The sequence below is a fragment of the Coregonus lavaretus genome, assembly GCF_964263955.1.
Source record: "Coregonus lavaretus genome assembly, chromosome: 24".
Taxonomy (NCBI): Eukaryota; Metazoa; Chordata; class Actinopteri; order Salmoniformes; family Salmonidae; genus Coregonus; species Coregonus lavaretus.
In genome coordinates, this window is record NC_140011.1 from 40318583 (window position 1) to 40329887 (window position 11305).

Here is an 11305-nt window from a genome sequence, read left to right on the forward strand (position 1 = left end):
AGGACAAATACACAGAAACACTATCTCTCTCTCTCACATACAGATGTAGAGTAGAGTGAATAGGGGCTTCTCCAGGGAAAGGCTTCAACTTCAAACAGCTGAAAGAGAAGGAATAACTGTCCATTAGTGTAACCTGATGTGTAGCCTAGTCTATAGTCTGACACCCACAGAAAAAGTGTCCACTGAATCTCCTAGGTGACGCCTCAATGCAAAAGACCACTGGCAGCTGTCTGCAGGTCAGAGTAAACTAAGAAACAGCCTGCATGGTGTATATCGACCATCTGATTTGCTTTGTCTGGGTGGAAGAGTATACAGTGTCACTGTGGCAACAGCCTTGTCCATTCACCTGGCAACTATAGCAACCAAATACAAGCCCTGCTAAGGGGAAGGAAGTAGAGACTCTTACATGGCATTATTTGTCTCCATGACTTTATTTTTGATTTTTTTGTCATTTAGCAGACGCTCTTATCCAGAGCGACTTACAGTTAGTGCATACATTATTAATTTTTTATACTGGCCCCCAGTGGGAATCGAACCCACAACCCTGGCGTTGCAAACGCCATGCTCTACCAACCGAGCTACATCCCTGCCGGCCATTCCCTCCCCTACCCTGGACCAATTGTGCGCCGCCCCATGGGTCTCCCGGTCGCGGCCGGCTACGACAGAGCCTGGATTCGAACCAGGATCTCTAGTGGCACAGCTAGCACTGCAATGGAGTGCCTTAGACCACTCGGGAGACCACTTTATGATCACTTACAGCCAGATCAAAGGACTGAAGATGTTGCCATTCTAGGCTTTTACACATTATAGTATTAAGTCTACACATCTAAGATTATGAGTGGAAGGAGCGATGAAAAGGAAAGCTTATGCAGGAAGGCATGGGATCAAAGTCTCCTAAAACATGATTACAGACCATCTGTTGCACAGCTAAAAACCAAGCAACATGTAGAATTGGTGAAAATAAACAAAACTCAAATTATAGTGTTGTCATGAAGATAGGCTACCCCTACATTGGCATGATAGAAAATCATATAATCATAAAGAATAATACTTTACCTTGCAAGTGCACTGAAAGTGCGAAAAGTAAACTCCAATTCGTCAATGGGTTGCGGTAGAACACTATCTATTCTTCTAAACTCATATTATGTACTTTTCACTAATAGAAAGTCTCCTATGGCTCCCTACATCCACCCGAAGACAACCAGTGAGCAGCAGACCAGAGCTGCGAACTCAGCAGTGGAAACAGATGACTCAAATTATGGACCTCCGTTTTAGCTCAACCCTCTCCAGTAGGCTGCCAAGGAGTGGGTTAGCTCTAGTCCAGGGCGTAGTGCGCGTTCTTCCATGATTTAGGAACACGCACTACGCCCTGGTCCAGAGCTAGGAGTGGGCGAGCTGTCTTGTGCGCACTAGCTCTTGTGTGAAACATTTTAAGTATGCAAGCTCTGAACTTGAAAAAACAAAAGTCATATTACCTTAATAGCCTATATCAACAACAAATAAAAGTACAATATTTCCATGAAAAACTAAAAACACGTTTTATGTTGGATGCTTTCATTTTACCCAAATAAAAGACTGACATAATATTTGGGACAGCTGATATGATGAAAGTTTAGCCAATGTTTCTCTCTGCTTCACTCTAGAGTAGTTTGAATAAAATGTAAAGTGTGCAGTGATTGGTTAGGAAGGGAACACACACACATTGGATGACGTCCCATCAGCGTTGTGCCTTACGTAAACTTCAGCCGACTGCGTTTGTGGTTTACGTCACCGGTGCACTATAAATACTTGACTGGCGACTTTCATTCTCTCTCTTTCTCGCGCTCGCCTCACAGAAGAGTCCTGTGGTCTACTTGCAGAAGCAGAACATCCGCCGCATTATCGAAGTGATATGTTAGAAATGCTTATTTAGTATGAAGTTATTGGTGCAGTGCTGCCACATGAGTCTTGCCATGCTCCTGCCCTAGTTATTTGTTAAGTAGCTAACAGTAGCTAGCTTGATAGTTATGGAGCATGGGGTCTTGCAGAACCATGCACGTGGGGAACTCGGAACATTTTTAAACCATGCCAGGGTGAGTCTATACTAGGAGAGGATGTTAACTAGTTAGCTGCTAATACGTTCTAGTTAAGAAGTGGTTTATTTTGATAGTTTGTGGATGTGATGATACCGATATAGGAAGTGCCGTCCGATGCGAAACTGACGAGGATTCCTAAACTGTTAGCTAGCTTGCTAGTTAGCCATCTGATCCACGAACACGGAAAACCAGCCAGTTATCACCCCAACAGATGCAGTGCCTTCATTTTACTAACACTATTTAAAATGCTAGTCCTAATGCATTTGCACTTTTTTTTATACTTTTGTTCTAGCTATTCTGTCTGGACCTGGCCTGTGTGGACTGAACTGGAGCAGCACATGGCAGGTAAATTCAACTGGCATTTTACTCGCCAGCTAGGCCTTACTATTGTCGCGTTGGCTATTCATTGGCACGGTTGAATATATATTTTTTTAATTTCAGCTAATTGTTGTCTAGTCAGATCAAATATTTAAATAGTCACTATCTATTACCACAGCTCTTTCAGTGATGAAAGCTTGACATAGGAAGAGCTTAATGGCTAAACTACTTTCAATTGCTTTTGAGCACAAAGCTGTTTTAGATTTTCTCCTGAATACAGCTTAGGTTATTGCTTTAAATATTCTCTTAAAACCTATGATTGTTTCAAACAGATGCTGCCTGAATTACTTGATGGCGAGGAGACTTCACCTCAAAAGGTAAGACTACCGCACCCACTCCAGCCTTTGAGACGCTATGACTCTGGGTGACAGTCTGGTTGTGATGAATCCTAAACTGAAATAGCTGGAATTACCGTCAGATTGTGCAGTGGTGATATTCGGTTTTCTGAACATGACAGGCAGTGATTTATTTTCTACTGTAGTCACGTTCCTGTTCCTTATGAACTGTAGTTTCTTGTGTTCCTTTTCTAAAGTTGCTTTATGGTGGTTTTGAACAGGTGTGGAACCGAACCAAGGATGTGGAGACATAATCTGAAAAGGTACATGACATTACCAGACCACAGCTGTCACATTCTCTGTTTAGCGGTCTAGTTGGTAGAGCATGGGGCTTGCAACGCCAGGGTTGTGGGTTTGATTCCCACGGGGGGCCAGTATGAAGAATGTGTGCACTCAGTAACTAAGTCGCTCTGGATAAGCGCGTCTGCTAAATTACTAAAATGAAAGTAGCTGAGCTGGAATTACTGTTAATTGTAAAGTGGTGATATTGGAGGAATTTAAACCATGCTAGTGCCTTGGTGAAGATGTTACATAGTTGGCAGCTAATGCATTCTAGTAACAAATGGTTGATTTTGACAGTTTGTGGATGTGATGATATAGGAAGTGCCGTCCAATGCGAAACTGACGAAGATTCCTAAATGGTTAGCTAGCTTGCTATCTAGCCATCTGATCCACAAACACAGAGAACCAGCGAGCTACCACCCCAATAGATGCATTGCCCTCTTAAGTTAGCTAGCACTATGTTTGAAATGCTAGTCCTGTCAATCATGCCTTGATGAAATTGTATGTTTTTGTTCTAGATTTGGGAGACTACTCCCTCTGGGCGAACTGAAGCCATACACACGGCAAGTAAATACAACTTTTTTTTAAACCCTAATTAGGCCTGACTAGTAATGTGTAGTTGGGTATTCAATGGCACATTTAGTAAGATTCACTATACACAGCTCTGTCAGTGATGAAAGCTTGAATAGGAAGAGTTTGATGCGACAACTGATGAGTTTATTTCAACTACTTCTGAGGAACAAAGCTGTTTAGATGGTCTCCTGAACACAGTGGCGGTTATTGCATTTTATATAGATTCTTATAACCCCTATGATTGTTTCAAACAGTAGACTCCGCCCAAATGACTTGATGGTGAGGAGACTTCACCTCGAAAGGTAAGACTACAACACCCACTCCAGCCTTTGAGACTTTCACTCTGGGTAACTGTCTGGTTGTGATGAATCCTAAACTGAAAATAGCTGGAATTACCGTCAGATTGTACAGTGGTGATATTCGGTTTTCTGAACACGACAGGCAGTGACTTTCAACTCTTATGTAGTTACCTTCCCACACTTTAAGAACTGCAAATGAGTAGTTGATTGTATTCATATTTTCATAACCCCTGACATTTTAACAGGTGTGACGCTTCATCAATGAGTTGATTACATGGCGACTCATCTGGCAAGGTAAGACTGACACCCACTCCAGTCTACACCTCACCTGTTCCACTGTCTGGTTGTGATGAATCCTAAACTGAAAATAGCTGGAATTACCGTCAGATTGTACAGTGGTGATATTCGGTTTTCTGAACATGACAAGCAGTGTCTTTCAATTCCTACTGTAGTTAGTTTCCTGTTCATTATGAACTGCAGTTGATTGTGTTCCTATTCTAATGGTTTTGAACAGGTGTGGAACTGAACCAAGGATGTGGAGACCTAATCTGAAAAGGTACATGACATTACTACACCCCACCTGTCCCATTCTCTGGGTAGCTGTCTAGTCTGGTTGTGATGAATCTTAAACTGAAAATAGCTGGAATTACCGTCAGATTGTACAGTGGTGATATTCGGTTTTCTGAACATGACAGGCAGTTACTTCACTACCTATTTTGGTTACTTTCCTACTTTAAAAAAAAAAACTATTCCGCTTAGTTGATTTGTATTCAAATTCTCATAACCTCTGTGATATTTAACAGGTGTGAAGCTGCCCCAATGAGTTAATGGGAAGGAGACTTCACTTGGCAAGGTAGGACTCTCCCACTCCAATCTAAACCTCACCTGTCCCATTCTCTGGGTAGCTGTCTAGTCTGGTTGTGATGAATACTAAACTGAAAATAGCTGGAATTACCGTCAGATTGTACAGTGGTGATATTTGGTTTTCTGAACATGGCTGGCAATGACTTGTCACGCGCTTATATGAATATTGTACATTTTTGCACCATAAATATTGTTCTCTACTTTTCAGGTAGTGTACCTCTTTGAATGACATCCTGCAAGTCTCCGAACTAGACATGTAAACTGGGGTAAGGCTGTTCACCATGGCAACAAGCTGGATTAAAGGATTACTTACCATTTATGCTATGACGAATCCTAAACTGAAATAGCTGGAATTACCGGCAGATTGTGTAGTGGTGACATTCGGTTTTCTGAGACATTAGAACATGCCTCACCATTTGATAACTTCCTGTTTTCATTCAGTTAATGGCAATTATTTTATTTCAGGTCTTCCTCGTCTGATTCTCAGCCCTCACCTACCCTTCCAGAATCTACAAGGAACCCTATTCTATCCCTTTATGAGTTCTTCTCCCTGATTTATTGGTGTGAATGATGAACTGGAATTACTGTCAGATTGTTTAGTGGTGATATTTTGTTTTCTGAACATATCAAAAGTGTCGGTTATTGGCCCCCACCCCCTGGGTGGGATAATTTAAAACGGGTTACTGTTATACACGGTGGTAACGCTTATAAACTTCAATACATTTAAATAGATTTAACTCTGTATGTGCCTTCAGTGTATTCAAATCCTTTTGACTTTCTCCACATTTTGTATTACAGCTTGACTTTCAAATGGATTAAATTGAGTTTAACACTGGCCTACACCATAATGTCAGTGGATAATTTTCTTACGCGAAGCTTTGCATATGTGTTCAACACCTTTTGTTATGGGAGCCTATACGTTCTGGAATAAATTTGCTTACAAATTCACATCTTGCATGGACTCTGTGTGCAATGATAGTGTTTAACATTTATTTTTTTGCATGACTACCTCATCTCTACCCCACACAGAATTATCTGTGAGGTCAGGCAGTGAATTTCCAACAGACTATGAAGGTTCTCCAATGCCTTGCAAACGGCACTTATTGGTAGATAGGCAAAAATCTACCATTGAGTATCCCTAAAGCATGGTGAAGTTAATTGTATTTTGGATGGTGAACATGCGCCGACTACAATGGTATCGACCTTACTGTGAAATGCTTACTTACAAGCCCTTAACCAACAATGCAGTTTTCATAATTCAAAATAGTTACTAAATAAACCAGTAAAAAAAAAAAAAAAGGGCAACAGAATAATGAGGCAGAGTACTGTGTCAATGTGTGGAGGTACAGGTTAATTGAAGTTAAGGTGACTGCACGGATAATAAACAGTGTGGCGGTGTTAAAAAATATATAAATAAAGGTGGGGTGTTCAATGCAAATAGTCCAGGTAGCCAGTTGATTAGCTGTTCCGCAGTCTTATGGCTTGCGGGTAGAAGCCATTTGGTATAGAGGTCCTGAATGGCAGGAAGCTTGGCTCCAGTGAAGTACGGGGCCATATGCTCTAGCATCTTGTGGTCGCAGGCCAAGCAGTTGCTATACCAGGCAGAAATGCAACCAGTCAGGATGCTCGCGATGGTGCAGCTGTATAATTTTGAGGATCCTTTTCAAATCTTTTCAGTCTCCTGAGGGGGAATAGGTGTTGTCGTGCCCTCTTCACGACTGTCTTGGTGTGTTTGGACCATGATAGTTTGTTGGTGATGTGGACACCAAGGAACTTGAAGCTCTCAAACTGCTCCACTACAGGCCTGTCGATGCGAATGGGGGCGTGCTCGGCCCTCCTTTTCCTGTAGTCCCACACATCTATTGCGCACACACTTCCACGCCCACGAATGTTCTAGCATCAGGCAGGGCTATGACTACACCAGTGAGAGGAACCAAATAAGTTCCTTGCCTAGCAACAGATGTATTGGCTGTCTAGATGTGTAAGGAGTTGACCCTGCCTATTAGAAGGTTATAAATATATGTGCTTGTGTAATCTTGTCTTGGCAGCTGTATGACCCAGTGGGTGAATAAACTTGGTTTGAGCTTTTACTCTTTGTTCAGAACTTAACAAGCCATAATACTAACTTAATTGACAGAGTGAAAAGGAAGCTTGTACAGAATAAAAAAAATCCTGTTTGCAACAAGGCACTAAAAAGATTGACAGCCGTCCCATATAGTTGGGAAGAGATTTTTGACGTACCGATTCCATGGCATAGTGTTTATGAACTGATACGCAAAACGACGGCGGATTCAAAACTTAGAATTTTTCTATTTAAATTATTATATACAATTCTTGCTACCAATAGAATGTTATGTGTATGGGGGATACAATCGTCCCAGCTCTGCAGATTTGGCTGTGAAGAGACAGAATCATTAGATCATTTGTTTTGGTACTGTCCATTTGTGGACTACAGGAAAAAAAAGAGGACTGAGCACGCCCCCATTCTCATCGACGGGGCTGTAGTGGAACAGGTTGAGAGCTTCAAGTTCCTTGGTGTCCACATCACCCACGAACTATCATGGTCCAAACACACCAAGACAGTCGTGAAGAGGGCACGACAAAGCCTATTCCCCCTCAGGAGACTGAAAAGATTTGGCAAGGGTCCGCCGATCCTCAAATTCTACAGCTGCACCATCGAGAGCATCCTGACTGGTTGCATCACCGCCTGGTATGGCAACTGCTTGGCCTCCGACCACAAGGCACTACAGAGGGTAGTGCGTATGGCCCAGTACATCACTGGGGCCAAGCATCCTGCCATCCAGGACCTCTATACCAGGCGGTGTCAGAGGAAGGCCCTCAAAATTGTCAAAGACTCCAGCCACCCTAGTCATAGACTGTTCTCTCTGCTACCGCACGGCAAGTGGTACCGGAGTGCCAAGTCTAGGTCCAAAATACTTCTCAACAGCTTCTACCCCCAAGCCATAAGACTCCTGAACAGCTAATCATGGCTACCCAGACTATTTGCACTGCCCCCCCACCCCATCCTTTTTACGCTGCTGCTACTCTGTTAATTATTTATGCATAGTCACTTTAACTCTACCCACATGTACATATTACCTCAACTAGCCGGTGCCCCCGCACATTGACTCTGCAACGGTACCCCCCTGTATATATAGCCTCCCTACTGTTACTTTATTTTACTTCTGCTCTTTTTTTTCTCAACACTTTTTTTGTTTTATTTTTACTTTTTTTGTTAAAAATAAATGCACTGTTGGTTAAGGGCTGTAAGTAAGCATTTCACTGTAATGTCTGCACCTGTTGTATTCGGCGCATGTGACCAATAAAATTTGATTTGATTTGTAGCTTGTTTCTGGACACAGGTCCAGGAATGGCTGAAGGATTGCAATATTTGCATGGAGCTGACCCTGCAGATAGCACTACTGGGTGATCTGAAAAGTCATAGTCAATAGATCAATAACATAATAATACTTTTAGCAAAAATGTTTATTTTCAATTCGCAAACTGGAAACAATGAGAATAGAAAGGTTCAGAACTTTTGTAAAACATCACAGTACAGTTGAAAAATATATGGCAAATAGAAGTCCAATGTGGATGGTGTTAAGAGATAGATGGGAGGTGTTGAATGGGACTAATAACAACAAGATAACTAGTGTAAGACATGGTGTGTCCATAATAAGTATATAGGTTATATATTGTGAGCTTTTGTGAAAGTGCACAGTTAGAAATATATGGCATATAGAAGCATACCTTGCCCATCATTGATTTGGGATTGCCAAAGTTGTTTATTTGGGGTATTGAGTTGATTGTGGGAGTCTGTATTCACAAATGTACAGTGAGGGAAAAAAGTATTTGATCCCCTGCTGATTTTGTACGTTTGCCCACTGACAAATACATGATCAGTCTGTAATTTTAATGGTAGGTTTATTTGAACAGTGAGAGACAGAATAACAACAAAAAAATCCAGAAAAACGCATGACAAAAATGTTATAAATTGATTTGCATTTTAATGAGGGAAATAAGTATTTGACCCCCTCTCAATCAGAAAGATTTCTGGCTCCCAGGTGTCTTTTATACAGGTAACGAGCTGAGATTAGGAGCACACTCTTAAAGGGAGTGCTCCTAATCTCAGCTTGTTACCTGTATAAAAGACACCTGTCCACAGAAGCATTCAATCAATCAGATTCCAAACTCTCCACCATGGCCAAGACCAAAGAGCTCTCCAAGGATGTCAGGGACAAGATTGTAGACCTACACAAGGCTGGAATGGGCTACAAGACCATCGCCAAGCAGCTTGGTGAGAAGGTGACAACAGTTGGTGTGATTATTCGCAAATGGAAGAAACACAAAATAACTGTCAATCTCCCTCGGCCTGGGGCTCCATGCAAGATCTCACCTCGTGGAGTTGCAATGATCATGAGAACGGTGAGGAATCAGCCCAGAACTACACGGGAGGATCTTGTCAATGATCTCAAGGCAGCTGGGACCATATTCACCAAGAAAACAATTGTAACACACTACGCCGTGGTCCTCTGTAGCTCAGCTGGTAGAGCACGGCGCTTGTAACGCCAAGGTAGTGGGTTCGATCCCCGGGACCACCCATACACAAAAAATGTATGCACGCATGACTGTAAGTCGCTTTGGATAAAAGCGTCTGCTAAATGGCATATTATTATTATTATTATTAAGGACTGTAATACTGCAGCGCCCGCAAGGTCCCCTGCTCAAGAAAGAACATATACAGGCCCGTCTGAAGTTTGCCAATGAACATCTGAATGATTCAGAGAAGAACTGGGTGAAAGTGTTGTGGTCAGATGAGACCAAAATGGAGCTCTTTGGCATCAACTCAACTCGCCGTGTTTGGAGGAGGAATGCTGCCTATGATCCCAAGAACACCATCCCCACCGTCAAACATGGAGGTGGAAACATTATTCTTTGGGGGTGTTTTTTCTGCTAAGGGGACAGGACAACTTCACCGCAGCCAGGGCATTTAAAATGGGTTTTGGATGGGTACTCCAGCATGACAATGACCCAAAACACACGGCCAAGGAAACAAAGGAGTGGCTCAAGAAGAAGCAAAGGAGTGGCCTAGCCAGTCTCCAGACCTTAATCCCATAGAAAATCTGTGGAGGGAGCTGAAGGTTCGAGTTGCCAAACGTCAGGCTCGAAACCTTAATGACTTGGAGAAGATCTGCAATGAGGAGTGGGACAAAATCCCTCCTGAGATGTGTGCAAACCTGGTGGCCAACTACAAGAAACGTCGGACCTCTGTGATTGTCAACAAGGGTTTTGCCACCAAGTACTAAGTCATGTTTTGCAGAGGGGTCAAATACTTATTTCCCTCATTAAAATGCAAATCAATTTATAACATTTTTGACATGCATTTTCTGGATTTTGTTGTTGTTATTCTGTCTCTCACTGTTCAAATAAACCTACCATTAAAATTATAGACTGATCATGTCTTTGTCTGTGGGCAAAAATACAGAAATCAGCAGGGGATCAAATACTTTTTTCCCTCACTGTATAGTAGTCTAGACTTTAAAGATGCATTGTGATACGGATTTATCATTGACATGCCATTCGCAACGGTGTAAGACACAGACAAACTGGACCTTGTTAAGTTGCGTCAATTCAAATCTGGTATTAGGAACAAAAGAGGTCAATACACGTCTTCTAAAATAGACTAGTATTTTAATTAATGCAAAACCTTCAATGGTAAATATGATGTTCATATATACGGGTCCACTGAAATACCTCGCAGGGCACTCAGAGAACTGATCCATTGTTATGAGTTCTTCTTAAAATACTCTTGACAGAGATAGTTCCCGCTCCCTGCTGGGCCTATCAGAGTAGAGACTGAGCGTGGTCTATCCGTTGGCGCACAGGCTAGTCCCAGTCCCTCGGCGCTCCACTGTTGCACACTGTTGCCAGGCATAAGTTGTTATCATGACAACCTGTAGAGGCAACACACAAAAGACACCGTTCCACTGTACTCTAAGTACCTACTTTCAAGGACGGTTCACAGACAACAAAGAAGCGGTGTAGTCTAGTATTTGGAGACACAAGTTCTTATCTTCCCCTACTCCCTAAAACAGAGAAAATAGATCCCCACAACCTGTACCGAGAAATGAACGGTATAAATATAAGGTAAATAAAGTTTAAGTTAATGTTAGCAGAATATATATCCCTTTTGTTAAATCTATGTTCTGCCAGTGTCTGTGCTAAGTTGAGGGTATTCGAATGTTAGACTCAATATTGATAATGTTGACTCCAGACTGCTGAAGATACAAGGACCACCAAGGACAGTGTTGCCGTTTTATCGTGTGAAAAACTGACTTTCTGGTGTTTATAGAACACTGGTGTTGTGAGATTAGGATGTATGAGAAGAAACTTGTAGCTGAAATACTGCTGAGAAATGTATCCAATGACGAAGATTAGAAGTATGATGCGTGATATATTTAATACGTGGTGGTCCTCTGTAGCTCAATTGGTAGAGCAT

The 11305-nt window shown here is 42.1% G+C and overlaps 1 long non-coding RNA gene across 6 annotated transcripts; it reads left to right on the forward strand.

The window, feature by feature from the left end:
- The first annotated feature begins 1807 nt into the window (after window positions 1-1807).
- Window positions 1808-5754, forward strand: LOC311100043. 6 transcript variants are annotated; one of them, XR_014609784.1, is made up of 11 exons: window positions 1808-2072; window positions 2368-2420; window positions 2726-2770; window positions 3010-3051; window positions 3589-3637; window positions 3898-3945; window positions 4188-4236; window positions 4457-4498; window positions 4746-4795; window positions 5015-5072; window positions 5272-5754. It is a non-coding gene; the product is annotated as an uncharacterized lncRNA (long non-coding RNA). The 6 variants fall into 6 exon arrangements; XR_014609785.1 differs by having other exon boundaries at window positions 1809-2072; window positions 3589-3633; XR_014609786.1 differs by having other exon boundaries at window positions 1809-2072; window positions 3589-3633; window positions 5019-5072; window positions 5272-5360.
- The last annotated feature ends 5551 nt before the right edge of the window (window positions 5755-11305 follow it).